Source organism: Colletes gigas, unplaced genomic scaffold, assembly GCF_013123115.1.
Source record: "Colletes gigas isolate AHSC1104 unplaced genomic scaffold, ASM1312311v1 Colletes_gigas_Sc00036, whole genome shotgun sequence".
Classification (NCBI taxonomy): Eukaryota; Metazoa; Arthropoda; class Insecta; order Hymenoptera; family Colletidae; genus Colletes; species Colletes gigas.
This window is the reverse complement of record NW_025106665.1, coordinates 597,046-610,472: the sequence shown is the minus strand read 5'-3', so window position 1 is coordinate 610,472 and position 13,427 is coordinate 597,046.

The window sequence follows — 13,427 nt, the reverse complement described above, 5'->3', positions numbered from 1 at the left end:
ATATTGTCGAGAATCAGTTGATGACATTTATCGCTTAAAGTCGATTTATAAGCTGACAACGAACGCTCAATACTGAAGTAGCGTGCATTAATCGTTTTGGGTTCTTTAACAATCCGACTGCATAAAATTCGTTTCCTATCTGCCAAGAATACTTCAGAATTACTGATTAATACTATTCGTAGCATCGAACTGTTACCATTAATGATTCGCTATAAGTAAACACGAGATGTGCAAATAGTTATGTTGTCATTTTTGCCATGACTATCGTATACAAACGTTGAATTAGTAGAGTGAAATAGACGTTCGGATTCCCATATAAGCATTAATTTTAGGAAAAGAAATGCAATAAACATATATGACATATATAGTATATTTCGACGTGTGTTATTATCAAATTATCAAATTAATAGCCAAACTCATATTTTTATTTGTAGAATTAATGAAGTGGGAGCTTTGCAGATGGTTGCCTCAACCCCTAAATATAGTAACTCGTACATTTTTGCATATTAAGTGCATTCTGCAGTTTTTTTAGAATTAAAATTTCCCATAAATGTATACACATCCGCAGTCTACTAATAGAGCATCAAATGTAAATTACGAACCTCTTCTTTTAATTCCAATAGACCAAAGGAATCTTTTATTTTTTTATTTTTGAAGTCAAAAATATTTTTTTGAAGTTTGTTTAATTTTATTTGCTGTTCACTCGTTCCAAGAGCTTTTGCAATACTCTAACAGTAGCCCAACAAAATTGCAGGGCTCGAGTTTCCCTGGTACCAGAGTCAAGCGTATTTTATTCGCGAACAACAAATAGAAATTTTCGATTCGTAAACTAGTTTTCGTAGGTTGCTTCGCTTGTAAATCAATGTTGCTGGTAAAACGCGAGGGGGAGTTATTTCACGAACGAACCTGAAATTTTTATTCGCTGTTCCGTGAATAAAATTTGCTCCGAGTGTCTCTTTTTAAAACATTCATGGTCATCGACTGCTCCACAATTTTCAGAAAAGTAATCCAGACCATAGTTCAAGAAATGAATTTTTAATGACGCTCTGCACTAATTCCTTTGTAGTTATCTGCTCTTTCGTTGCTACCGAGAAGTTTCGAATATTTCTTACGAAACACGACGACTCTTCATCGAAGTTCGTAGTTATTGCTCGACATTATTAACCCGAGAGTACTCCGGCGTAGTCTGACAGATGCTAGTCGTCAAATATTGCTTCGTAATTAGTAAATGCATAGCATCCGAAGCACGGAGCTTTTGTCTACCCCTCAAGTAACTTCTTGTGTTGCGTCAACATAGCGTCAGTGTCTTTTGAGACAGCGTATCGTACGTATTGTAGGCTAAAGATTCATTTTAATTTAAAATTAATTTTTATCAGCAATCCTTTAATTTAAAAAAAAATTAATGGCTTCCTCAAAAGCTTGTGACATTTCATTTGAACCACGTAGTATTAATTATACGTCCCAAACTGTTCCAAATTGGTCCCCATCTTTAGTCTTACACTTATTTCCGTGTGTATCTTTTACATTTTTAGTTATTATCTAAATTTTATATTTATCGAAAAGAGCCTGCTTGAACCAGAACGTTGAGCTAATTAAATAGTATTCCAACTAATCGATCAGTTTTCTATTCGTTCGTTTCCGGTCCTATTAATTGCGTAAATGTTCACTTACGCGAGTACAAAACGCGAAACAAAATCGCGCGCTATTTTCAATACGGATGGAACACGAATTTTACGTGTTGTATCTTGCTCTGGTGGTTCGACATCATTGCACGTTGTATATCCGATATCCGATACAGCTTCATCGTCATGATCGTCTTCATTGTTTACAAGAGCACCGAAGTCACAGCAATCGTTCACTGATTGTTGCAACGTTTCGAACGTGTCTATAGATTTGCTTTCTGTACAATACTTGTGTATTTCTATTCGACGTCGCCTAAAACGCGCTTGCAACGAGCGATTGTCGAAATCCAGTCAGCATCAGCAAGAAACATCAAACGTAGAGTTACTTGAAATCATTTGAAAATAAGAAACACTTTGTAGAGCTCTTCCTGATGTTGCAAATCTAGTATTATTTATTCGACTTGTTCAACGCGAGGTAATCGTCTTTTTATTAGCTGTCGTTCGTGTCCCTATCTCCGGGAATATTGTTTTCTTGGAAATAAACTCACCGTAATTATGTGCATCTTTTACTAATTCGATGACTCCACTCCTGTCTTATTAACTTTTCCGTACTTTTTTGCCACACCCCTCCCTCCCTCCTTCATCTCATTTCAAGTTCGTTTAATTCAATCTCCCTATTTTGTTACTCTCCTTCGCGACAATTTTCCACGAATACAAGATGGTTCTAGAAACTGAGACGAACTGAAATTTCCTTTTAAGCGAAAACAGTTAAAGGCTTTAATGAGGCCTGCCTCTTCCATGCTATAACAATACCGAAACGAAAGGAAAAAGTTTGAGAAACACTGTACTTGCGTAATAATTATTTATTTAATTTATTAAACGATTTAATTCTCTTGATCAAACACAATAAAATAAAAACAACTTGATTTTACATATATTTTATTCCTGGAACGACGAAGAGAAACGAAGAAAACAAGTGCATGTTGCACCGTTCCACTTCAGAAAACAGGTATATTATACAAAGGCGAACCTCATTATATCATTCAACTTTTTCCACCGACAAATTCTCTTTGTTTCCGCCTAGAAAGGAACTACGTAGCCTGTCTCAATTTTCGAGCACAGGCTGTGTAACAGGGTGGAGCGAATGTACATGAAATTTCATTTCTTTTTATTTTAAGAAAACAACATTCTTGCCAGGTAAAGGAAAACTAAGATATTAAAGAAAACACCATTATCGTAGTGATCGAGTTGTAAAGACAATAAAACGTGAACTTTTTTGGATTATATAAGCTTCTCATCTAAATTTGATTATCAACAATTAACATCTACAGTGTTCCTTCGTTGTTTGATCGATCGTTCGGTGTCTCTGAACTCCCACGGTCGATCAAAAAAATTATCATCCTATTTCTTCGTTACTTACGACATCGCTCAGCGTGTACACGCAACAGCTATCTACACTTACCTTTTTACGCCCCCGTATCTTGCGTATCTTCTTCATATTTTATGTCCGTGTCCACCGACCGATTTATCCGTTCATCGATCACTCGCTCTCCTCCGGTCTTTCGCGCTCTTTTTTCCTCCGTTATTATGACGCAACACATAATGGAGGTACGATGACGCAGAGACAACATTTTTCATTCCACGCAACGGAAGACGAGAACGTTTCGCGGCGAAGCAATGACGTCGACATCGATACGGATTTCCTATTATAGGGGAATGTCTACTCAGGAACAGGAGAAAGACGTTAAAATATTCATTAAAAAATTGTCTGCAAAAGGAACTTCTCAAAACTCAAAATTCTTGATAATCGAAAATGTAGAATAATTAATAATATTGATGCTTTCGTTCAAAAGGCTAATCACTCTTTCCGATAATACCCTGCCTTGTAACGGACACTTCCGGTAATCGACGTTCCAATAATCAACCTACTGCGTTCTGAAGCCTGCAATTTATACCCAAACGTTGGTTTAATAAAACAACATTCGACTCCAATAACCTTAGAGTTTTATTCGTTAAGTAAATTTTTAAAACTACGATTTTCTAATTTTAACAGAGATCGTAAAAGGATTCGTGTCGTAATGAGATATCCCGTAATATTTATCACGAAATTCATATTTCGTGTTTTCGGTAGGAGCATCGCTGTCGCGGAGACCGTAGTTTACGGAATTTAGGGAGAGACTCGAGCGATGAATTATGCGGTACAGCATGCAACGGCTTCGAGTCTTCGATCCTAAACTGCATGTTTCAAATTCTATCAGACGATCGATTTACTCTTTATATGGAAAATTATTCAACCGCTGTAAAATTACCAAAAGTAATTTCCATGGCCTAGATAACGCTTCGCCCCGTTACTCGCCCGACTTGGATGGAAACAGTCACGCGAGCGTTATTGTGAGACGAGCAAGAATTCGCGTTCTTGCGGTAGTATTGTGCAAGGAATCGCATTGTTTCCCAGTCGATGTCATCCGACGTTATACGTCAAGACCCTGTTCTTCTGTTTCGCGCGTCGTTCAACGATGAGAGATAGCGTGTGCAACATGGAAACGTGCCCGATGCGCGTGACAAAGTTGTACATTTCGTACGCAATTACAGGACAGCTGTAATTCCAACAATTACGGTTAAAAGTTATTCCGACTTTGACGAGCAACTCAATCGCGACTCAAGTTTAAATGTATGAAGTCGTACGAGTCGTAGATCGATATATTTATAATGAATCATAAATTTTACGTGGCTGCGAGTAAAACAAACGGAGAGATTTTCTGCGGGATACCTCTTTGACCGCGTCACGTTGTAATTTAACGGCCATGTTCTTTAGCGATTTCGTTACACACGGTCGCTCGGCTGTGAAAACCGTTATCGTTGCATGCCAACGCGTTCTGCTCGAAATAGAAGAATCAAAAAATAGATAGGAAAGCTGATCGAACAGTAGTAGGTAATACGCGTGCACGAAATACATAAACAGTGAAAGTGTGCCTTCGGTGCACAGAAATGCAACAAAACGTAAAGCAGAGTTCTCCCACGAGAAACGTAACAAGATTCGTTTTCATTTATCGTATTTTACGTAAATATAAAGTCTGTACTAATATGTGAAAATTACTTTAAACTCGTAAAACCTCGAAACTTGTTTTTCTCGCGACCGTAGATGCGATACTCGAGAGTTACTGGACCGATCGATTTTAAATTTCAAGTGCCATGCAAAGTAGACGTCGGTTTATCGCACCTGTCGGCCTTGGTCGACGTATTTAAATTTCCTAGAGATTCCAACCCTCGCAAAGTTCAAAGAAATTCGGGTAACGTCGAAATCCTATTTTTTTTTCAATTTTTTCCCGTAATAAGGAAGCGAACTCGATCCATGAACTCTAATAATTGGTCTGCCCATCTGTGGAAAGCTGCCAATCGCTGGCACGCTTGAAACGTCTAAAATAATTATCACGAAAAGAAATGTCGATGAATAGACCGGTAAAAAATTCGAATTTGTAACGCGAACGTTCTACGAGTAATATCCTTGGTCTTCTGATATTATGTTTATAGCAAAAAACACTCGCGAGATCGGATATCACGCGACTAGTATGAGTGGAACACGATACTACCGAAAATTTGTGCTACTCGATAACAGAGATCTAGCGCGTATGAAACATGACACTGGTGACGTAAGATTATACAGATCGGATAGCAAGGACATCGAAAGCATTGTGATCGTCGATGAAGATGACATAGGATCCATTAACAAAAGATACTGATTCTTTTAGATTCGTGTCTAACGATCGTGAAGTTGTTGGAGCCAGTTAAGTACCATGCTGAATTCGTGTAATCTGATAAAGACGACTGAATTCGTTGGACTAAAAGCATTACTCTGATACTAAACGCTTGAAAGAACATTAGATAGCCAATAAAGTGATCGTGGAGTCTCGATACCTTTTAAAGGCGATGCTAGAGAAAAATCTGACGAAAGTGAGACGATTTTTGGGTTCAAATAAATTGTTAAAAACTGTTTGAAACTTATACCGTGCTGTTAAGATTTTACGATTATTAGATTTGCACACGAAGGAAAGGATCGTGAATGTACTTCGTCCATTGTAACGTGTTTTGTATAGCTTCCAGATAGCATTGTCTCTGTTCCGTATTGTTTCGCGGTATAACATTACGATATAAGAGAATGTGTCCCATCGATTTTCTATAATTTGTATTTTATCGCTGGAGAATATAATAAACCGTGGAAGAAATTTGTCGCGCGCCGTTAATACGATACTCTTCGAATATCAAGAAAATTCTGGAAAAAGAGAGAGGAAATTTGTTTACGAAGTAACGGATATTTGCAATATTTATATAGGTTCTAGATCCAAGCTTGAAGTCGTACGTCAGCCCCTTCGTCGCTGTTTTAAGGGGTGGTAGATTAAAATCTTTTGGTCTCGCGTGCGTCATGATATTCTGCGAAGATCCACGTCCTCGAACGAACAAGTACGCAGAACAGAATCGTGACGAAGGATCCTAATCAAAGGAAACCAGCCCGTTAATCCTAGAATCCGTTACAGACGCCCTTGTGCACGTTCATCCCTCGGTTCTGTAGACAAGATTATGATTTTCTAATCTCTGACAAACAAGAAACACCAAATTCGAGGAGATTCTGATCAAAGTTCACCTCTAGACGACAGACCAACAATAATTTCTTTCAACCGTATGAAATTTTCGTCGATGTTCGATACCCCGCCATTTCGAAACATTTTGACTCTTTAAAAATTGGAAACTTAAGGCGAATGTTACTTAGATTCGATAAGTGGCTATGAAAAAATTCCCAAACTTCGGCCTATGTTTAGCAAACTGGTGTCTCGATTATCGTGCAATGTTTAGAAATTTTTATTAACTTTCGGGACCTCCGTAGATATTCGATATTAACGTGTAACTGCTGCGTGGAAAACGTGCTTTACGGGGCTCGATTTCTCTGTCGAATCGAGCGTTAAATATTTAATCAATATGTCAAGGCTGTAAGTTCGTTTGGAAACTTCATTATTCCGTGATCGAAAACCAATAGTCGTCGTCAATTTTCAGATCACGATCGGGGAGCCAATATTTCCAAGCCTTTACATATGAAAGGCTTCGTTTCGTTGGTTTTCCGCGGGCAAAATCAACTATAGTCCATCGTGGAATAGAATGAAAGTCCCGGGGCCATTCATCAGACAGGATTTTCCAGGATACTACTGTTATCGTGCTTCGCACGGCAAGAATTTACTGCCCGCCTACCGAGATTTTATGACGGAAGCGCTGACGTCATAATCTCTGTAATATACCAGTACGTCGCTCCCATTTGATTTCAACCCCGTTTACGACGAAATTCTATTCTGAACTTGAACGCGAAACAATAAAATACTCCGAAACGTTCTCCTCGAACGTCCCACGCGTTCGAACATTTCTTCGTTCAGGTCGACCAATTTTTTTTCTAAGAAGCTCCAAAAGGTGACAAGAAAATGGCAGCAATTTCGAAAGAGGATCCACGAAATTGGAACTTCTTGAACGTCACTCTTTGATCATCTCATAATTCTAATTCAATGCGATCCTCGAGAGTGCATAACCCGAAAAGAGATTTGCACTTTGTCACACACCCCTGGGACCTACCCCCTCGAAACGAAATAAACTGAGGCTCCCGGCTCGAGTCCTCGATGTGACGAGATGCAGACTTTCTAGGCCGATGTCCTACATAATGCAGAAAGAGTCTTCGATAAAAATTCAATTTCTAGCCGAGAGGAAACTCGCGGAATATTAATTAACACAATTAAATGACCCGGCGAAGCTTACGTAGATTAATTACAAAGATTACGTAACGATTACAACTAACTTTAACGGCATCGCGAAGTGTCTGCGACAACGAGGACATTTAATTGCACGGTTTACACTTTTTCGCTGGTACATTATTTTTCTGCCCATAAAGAACTGTCAAATCCTGCTTTCCGACCCTGGCTTCCTCGATCAATTCGGGTCGATCCTAATTGGCCGAAAGTGTCCGAGTTATAGGAACATACTGGCCGTGGTCAGGTCAGGATTGGACGACGAAAACTGTGGAAATCGTGGTGATAATCGCGAGGAAAAATTGTGGAAAGTGCGGCGAAACTAAGTCGAGAAAAGGGACAAAGAACGGTTAGTAGAGATTAAGCAAGTTTCACGGTGTCCTCTGTTTCTGATTTACGGTCGGATCCGTGCATAATTGCATTTATCTCGAAGAAGCCTTGCGTAACGGTTATGCGGACTAGAGATTTTTCACGAACCTTTCAATTATTTTGATATCTTTTCGACCTGAAGTTCGATCCATTATGGCGTCGAACGCTTTAAGAGCGACTGTTTATAAGGTTGCCAATCTTTTCCCCGTCGCGTGCATTCAGGGAATCGCGTCCATCGACTCCGCCAAAGATCCTCAAATACGCGAAAGAAACTCCGCGACGAATGTTCGCGGTAGAAGATACAAAATACAGTCCGCAAAAGAGCTTCTACCTAGACGCGCTTTCACCCCCTGCATTGCCCTTAATCCCCTCGTCTCGACCTTCGCTCGTTTTCGCGACGAGCTCCCCTTAAAGTTGTCTGCTCAGAGGAGCTCACCTGCGACGGAGATTCGATAACGAAGCTCGGTCCATCGAATCCATCGATCGCAGCTGGGACTCGCGACCGTAGAAAGAGGAACGGATGAGAGAAGGTCGAATCGTCCCCTCTCGCGCCGACGCACGGTGCTTTAAAATCGCGAATGAAGGCGTAGAAATTAACGTTCTAAAATTCACGCCTGCTCGCCTCTGCGCGACTTGGCAAAAAGCGATACGAACCTCGCGACTCGAACGAGCCAAAAGCAAACACGACCGCCACGACGGCTTAAGTTGTATCGTATTTTTTTATGAATAAAATCTGATGTTTTTATGGAACTTTCGACCAATGGATATTGTTCATGCCCTAATGAAACTCCCCTACCCCTCTATACGAAAAACTGATCGTTTTCACCGCTACGCTCTCGTCCTCGACCGGTCGCTGGGGATAATTAACGCGTTGTGTTCGTTAATTAAACGGGGCTTCGTGATTCCAGGGCGGCTTTCCCAGGGAAACGGGAGGTAATCGGGCTATTCAGCCGTGAAAGGAGAATATATTTACGTCTCGAACGCCAAGGCTTCGTCTTCGACGCAGAAACAATCGATCGAGCCGCGACAGACAGTCGACGAAATTCGTCAACGTGCTGATCGACGCGATCCGTCGTACCAGAGCTAGCGAGGGGTGGAAAAAAAAACTACCCTCCCGAAAACATGGCTGAAAATAATTTTCTGGTGTAAAAAATTAATCAGTCGATGAATTCTGGTATTCGAGAACGCGAACGGTATTCCGCGAGCAAACTTCTCCGTGTGGAAAATGTTCCCCAACCGCAAGAACGAATACGTTTCCAAGGTGATCGCTTACTTCTCCGTATTTTCTTTCACGCTTCCTTGGACTTCGCGGTGTACAAACAGAAGGAATTAATGCAATAGCTCGATTTGTTTGCACTTTATTTGTTCGTGTTTCTTGGTCCGAGTTCTCGCGGAAGGTTTCCCCCTTTCGCGTCGAATTTATGCTGCAAAAGAAACAACAAGAAAAAGTAGTTCGTTCAAACTTTCGCGAGAAACGAGTGTAGAGGGTGTTTTCGAAATCCTGGGTACAGAAGGGCGGTTGTTCCGGAAAGTCGAGAATATAAAATAAAATATCAATCAGAATTTAGTATGATTTTAAATAAAATTTCTATCGTTCGTTTTTGGAACGTTCCAACGAATTTCCGAGGTTACTCTTGAGATTGTGAACTATCAAACACGGAACAATAGATCCACTTGGAAGTTGTCTTTAGCCAACTTTCCAGGCACATCCTGGGCGTACATTTTTTAACGGCCAGTTTCAGAATTCCATTACTCGCGAAAGTTCAGCGAAGTCAAAATACTCCGTCAAAAATGCATCTCTTTGTCCACTGATCGGATCTCTCGGAAGAAGCTCATCGGTTATCGTACGAGTATAAATATCTCGCTCGTATCTCAAGCCGTAAATATTCAGATACGGAGCGCCACTTTTTAAACCGCTGACATTCGAAATGTGACTTAAAACTCGTTATTTTGATTCGAACGCAATCCGATTAAAATTATTATACAAACGTAATTTAAGCCGGGATACAAAAAATTTCTTATTTTTAAAATTCTGTCGTCGTAGTCGACCGTCCTATCCCCGTTCTTGCAAATCACTGACGAAAGTTCGCGATAAATTTGCATCTTGAGTGCTCTTGCTTTTCCGATTTTCCTAACTTCGTTAAATTAAATAAAGGAGCATCCTCGTGCTCCTGATTATTTTTCATAATGTTACGGGTAACAGAAATAATCGCTAACGTAAAATTTATACGAGAGCGTTCAAAAATATCCGTGGTTCCGAAAATATCGATTCGATACGCCCGTTAAAAACAAACAAGTCGATCATGGAACGGATCTCGACGGATTTCGTCCAAACTTGGACAGTTTCGAGTAAAACTGGAACAGAAACGAAAAAGAAGTAGTCCATTCTCAAAAAGGAAGAAGAAATCAGGTGACGCGAAGAGACGGAGAAAACAAGACCTGACAGATTAAGAGATCGGGCGAAGAAGCGGAAAAAGATAGATCAATACAAGTCTCGAGCGCGTCGTAAAGGATTATTTTATGTTTTGTCGCTCTTATAATTATCTGGAATGGTGTAGCTAGAGTTTGAACTACCTAGGACGACTTCTGTATTCACCAAACATTTTCAATCGAGCCCTTATTAATGAAATTGGCCAACCTGGAAACGTATCAGTGTTGTTTCCATCGTTTCCAAAGGGACGAAAGAATACACGTTGTATAAATTAGTTACAAGCCCTCGAGCATAATATTTTTACTATGAAATACTGTTGCAAATTATTTGGAAAGCCTTGCTAATTAGATGAACACAATCAACGATTGAGGTCTCTGCGAGAACTCGCCACTCGTCCAAAAACGTGTTAACGTAAGAGTCGCGTCAGAACGCAGTGAATTATTGCGCCTCGTCATTGCGATTCCCTGCACCAGAGGTTGAAGTTTAATATAAAGGAAAGTCGATACGAGCAGCGGCGCGTAACACAGAACACCGATACAACTGGTCGAGCATCGACTACGAGATCATTACCGTCGGAATTAGAGGTTCTCGGAAACAATAGCGCGCAATATGTGCTGCGAAGGAAGGGAAAATCAAGAAATGGGGGGGGGATAGGAAGCTATCGAGGGAGGAGAGAAAATGATGAAGCACCGACAGTACGCTTAAAAAATTGAGACACTAACCCCTTCGCACATTATTTACAATTTTTTTTAAATAACAATTTCATTCCTAATGCACAAACACATCGAAACGATTCAAACTAGCTATTGGGAATAAACTTTTTCCAGATATCAGAACTTTCGAACTAGACGACTACCCCTGTTGTCCCTCACCTGTAGTATTTTTAGACGATCGCGATTCTTTCTTTCCACCCTCCAATTTCGTGTACTAATCGTACTCCTTCGACGCAATCATTCTCGATTAAAATCAAGAACTGTCTTCAAAAATTTCATGAAACATCCCAGAACGTTCTCGCGCAAGTGAAAATGAAGCGCTCCCGGTTCGAGGTACAAAATTAAGAATACCGTGGCTTTTGTTTTTAAACCAAAGGATATTTTCGTTCTGTTTCATCAGCCAATGAAAGTGAATCGGTTGATGAGAAGCAAACAACGGTAATTGCGGGCGTGCTCGTGTATTTGCTTTTCATTTTTCGTACGCGCGAGAACGCCCCGGTGAAACTTAAGGGAGAATTAAAAATAGAGAAATGAAACAAATACGAAACATTTCGCAGAGCAAAAAAAGAGAAACAGGAGAAAGGCAGACATAGTGGACAGAGTTGATGAGAGAGAAGCGTGAAGTATCACAAAAAGGGGGCGAATAAAAGATGAGAATAAAAATAGAGTGAAAAAGAAACGTGCGAGCCGGAAGGGGCGGGGAGGGGTCAAAGAAGAACGAGGGTGGGAGAAAGAGGGGCAGATAGGGCGGAGAGAGGGACGGAGGGTGGCAAACGAATGGCAAAGTTGGCCTTGATCGAAACTCGGCCGCATCCAAGCGGAAGCTTCATCCCCTATCAAGCGACCCCTGGTCCCTGTAAATCTGTGTACCTTTCTGCTTCCCGATCTCTATCGTCCTAACCCTCCCACCGCCGCCAGTTCCGACTTTTCTACCCCGAAAAAAAAAGGAAAGGAAACCGGTCTGTTTACTTCGGTCTGTCCGAGTTGCTTTGCCAGCGATAACGATAACAATTGTCTCGCGTAGCTACCAGGTTTCAAAGGTCCAGAAACACTTTCCGTCGTAGCCAGAATGCTCGTCAGATTAGATTCAATCCGAGACGGACGGATCGTTTTCTCTTCTATCTTATTGCATCTTTGGCGAATTGAATGGGAGCTCGCGGAGGGCTTTAACGATTTCCCTTCGCGAGCTCGGTCGAGCGCATTCGTTCGGCTGCGCATTATCGTATTCAACATCACGGACGATCGCCGTCAACGACGCCGGATGCCCGCGAGCACATTTAAAGTTTAACCATTCGAACGACGGATGAAGAAATTCGACGCTGGGCAGGAAATATAAATCGCGAGATAAACGAGCACTCGTCGCGATTTGAACTTTTCCGCGGACGCGAGAAATTTACGTTTTCCGCTGACCCGAATTAATTGTTTTAATTTGTTAAAAATAGTATTGGCGCGACAGGATCGCGAAACGTATTCATGGAACAAAATTTAGAATTATTTTTAAAAGAATTATTGAGGCCGCGATCGTCGTTCCGATATGAATTATAACCATAAGTAAAATATTGTGAAGTAGAATACATGGCAAAGGATCGTAACCCAATATGGGAATTATTGGGGCAGAAAACGTTAAAAAAAAGAAACGATGTTCGTACGTTTTCTTCGAGGCAAGCTTATCGCGGAGACTATGTTGCGAGCCTCTGACACATTTCGGATCGAACACGGTTATAGCTGTGTATCATCGAAAAATTTCGAGTAGTTGGCTTGGCACCAAATTACTGATGACACCTTACTTGCTGAAGCACCGATTTCTGTCTAATCAGCGACTCTCGATCATACGACTAAATGGCCCGAGCTATCTTCACCCGAGAGCGATCTCTGAAACTTTAAATTACATTGTCGACTTAAGAACCTGGTAACTGGTCGGTTGGCTTGTGCCTGCCCTTCGTTGTGTGGATAATTCTTTCCCACTAGCTTGTGAATATACATCGCCCGACGAACACCAGAATATTTGAGAAAATTTGAGAACAACGTCTCTTTCTTCGATATCATTCTTTTTAGAAAATTGAAACAGACGCGCGAAACAGGAAATTTAACCACAAAAGAAAATCCTCTTTCCGGAGCAAAACACGCTAATAAAAGTTTGCCTTTCAGAAGATTACTTCCAAAAAGTTTCCTTTTAATTCCATGAAAAAAGGCTGCTTAACATGCAAAATTAATTATGTATGCAACATCGTGATAACTGTTAAGCTTACGGTTTATCGTCGATCCACTTGACCTCGTTAACATAATTATCTACATTTTAGGAGCCCACAATGATGTTTACTTTGAATTTTATCTATACATTTTATACGAATCGTTTTGTGTACAAACGACTGTAGAATTTAATACCCTTTTTATACCATTCGTTCAAATTGGATTAAACTTTCGTAAAGGCTTAATTAATTATGATTAAACTTTCATAACAATTTAATAAATCGTACAATTTTATAGCCAGTATGAAATATTAGAATCCGTT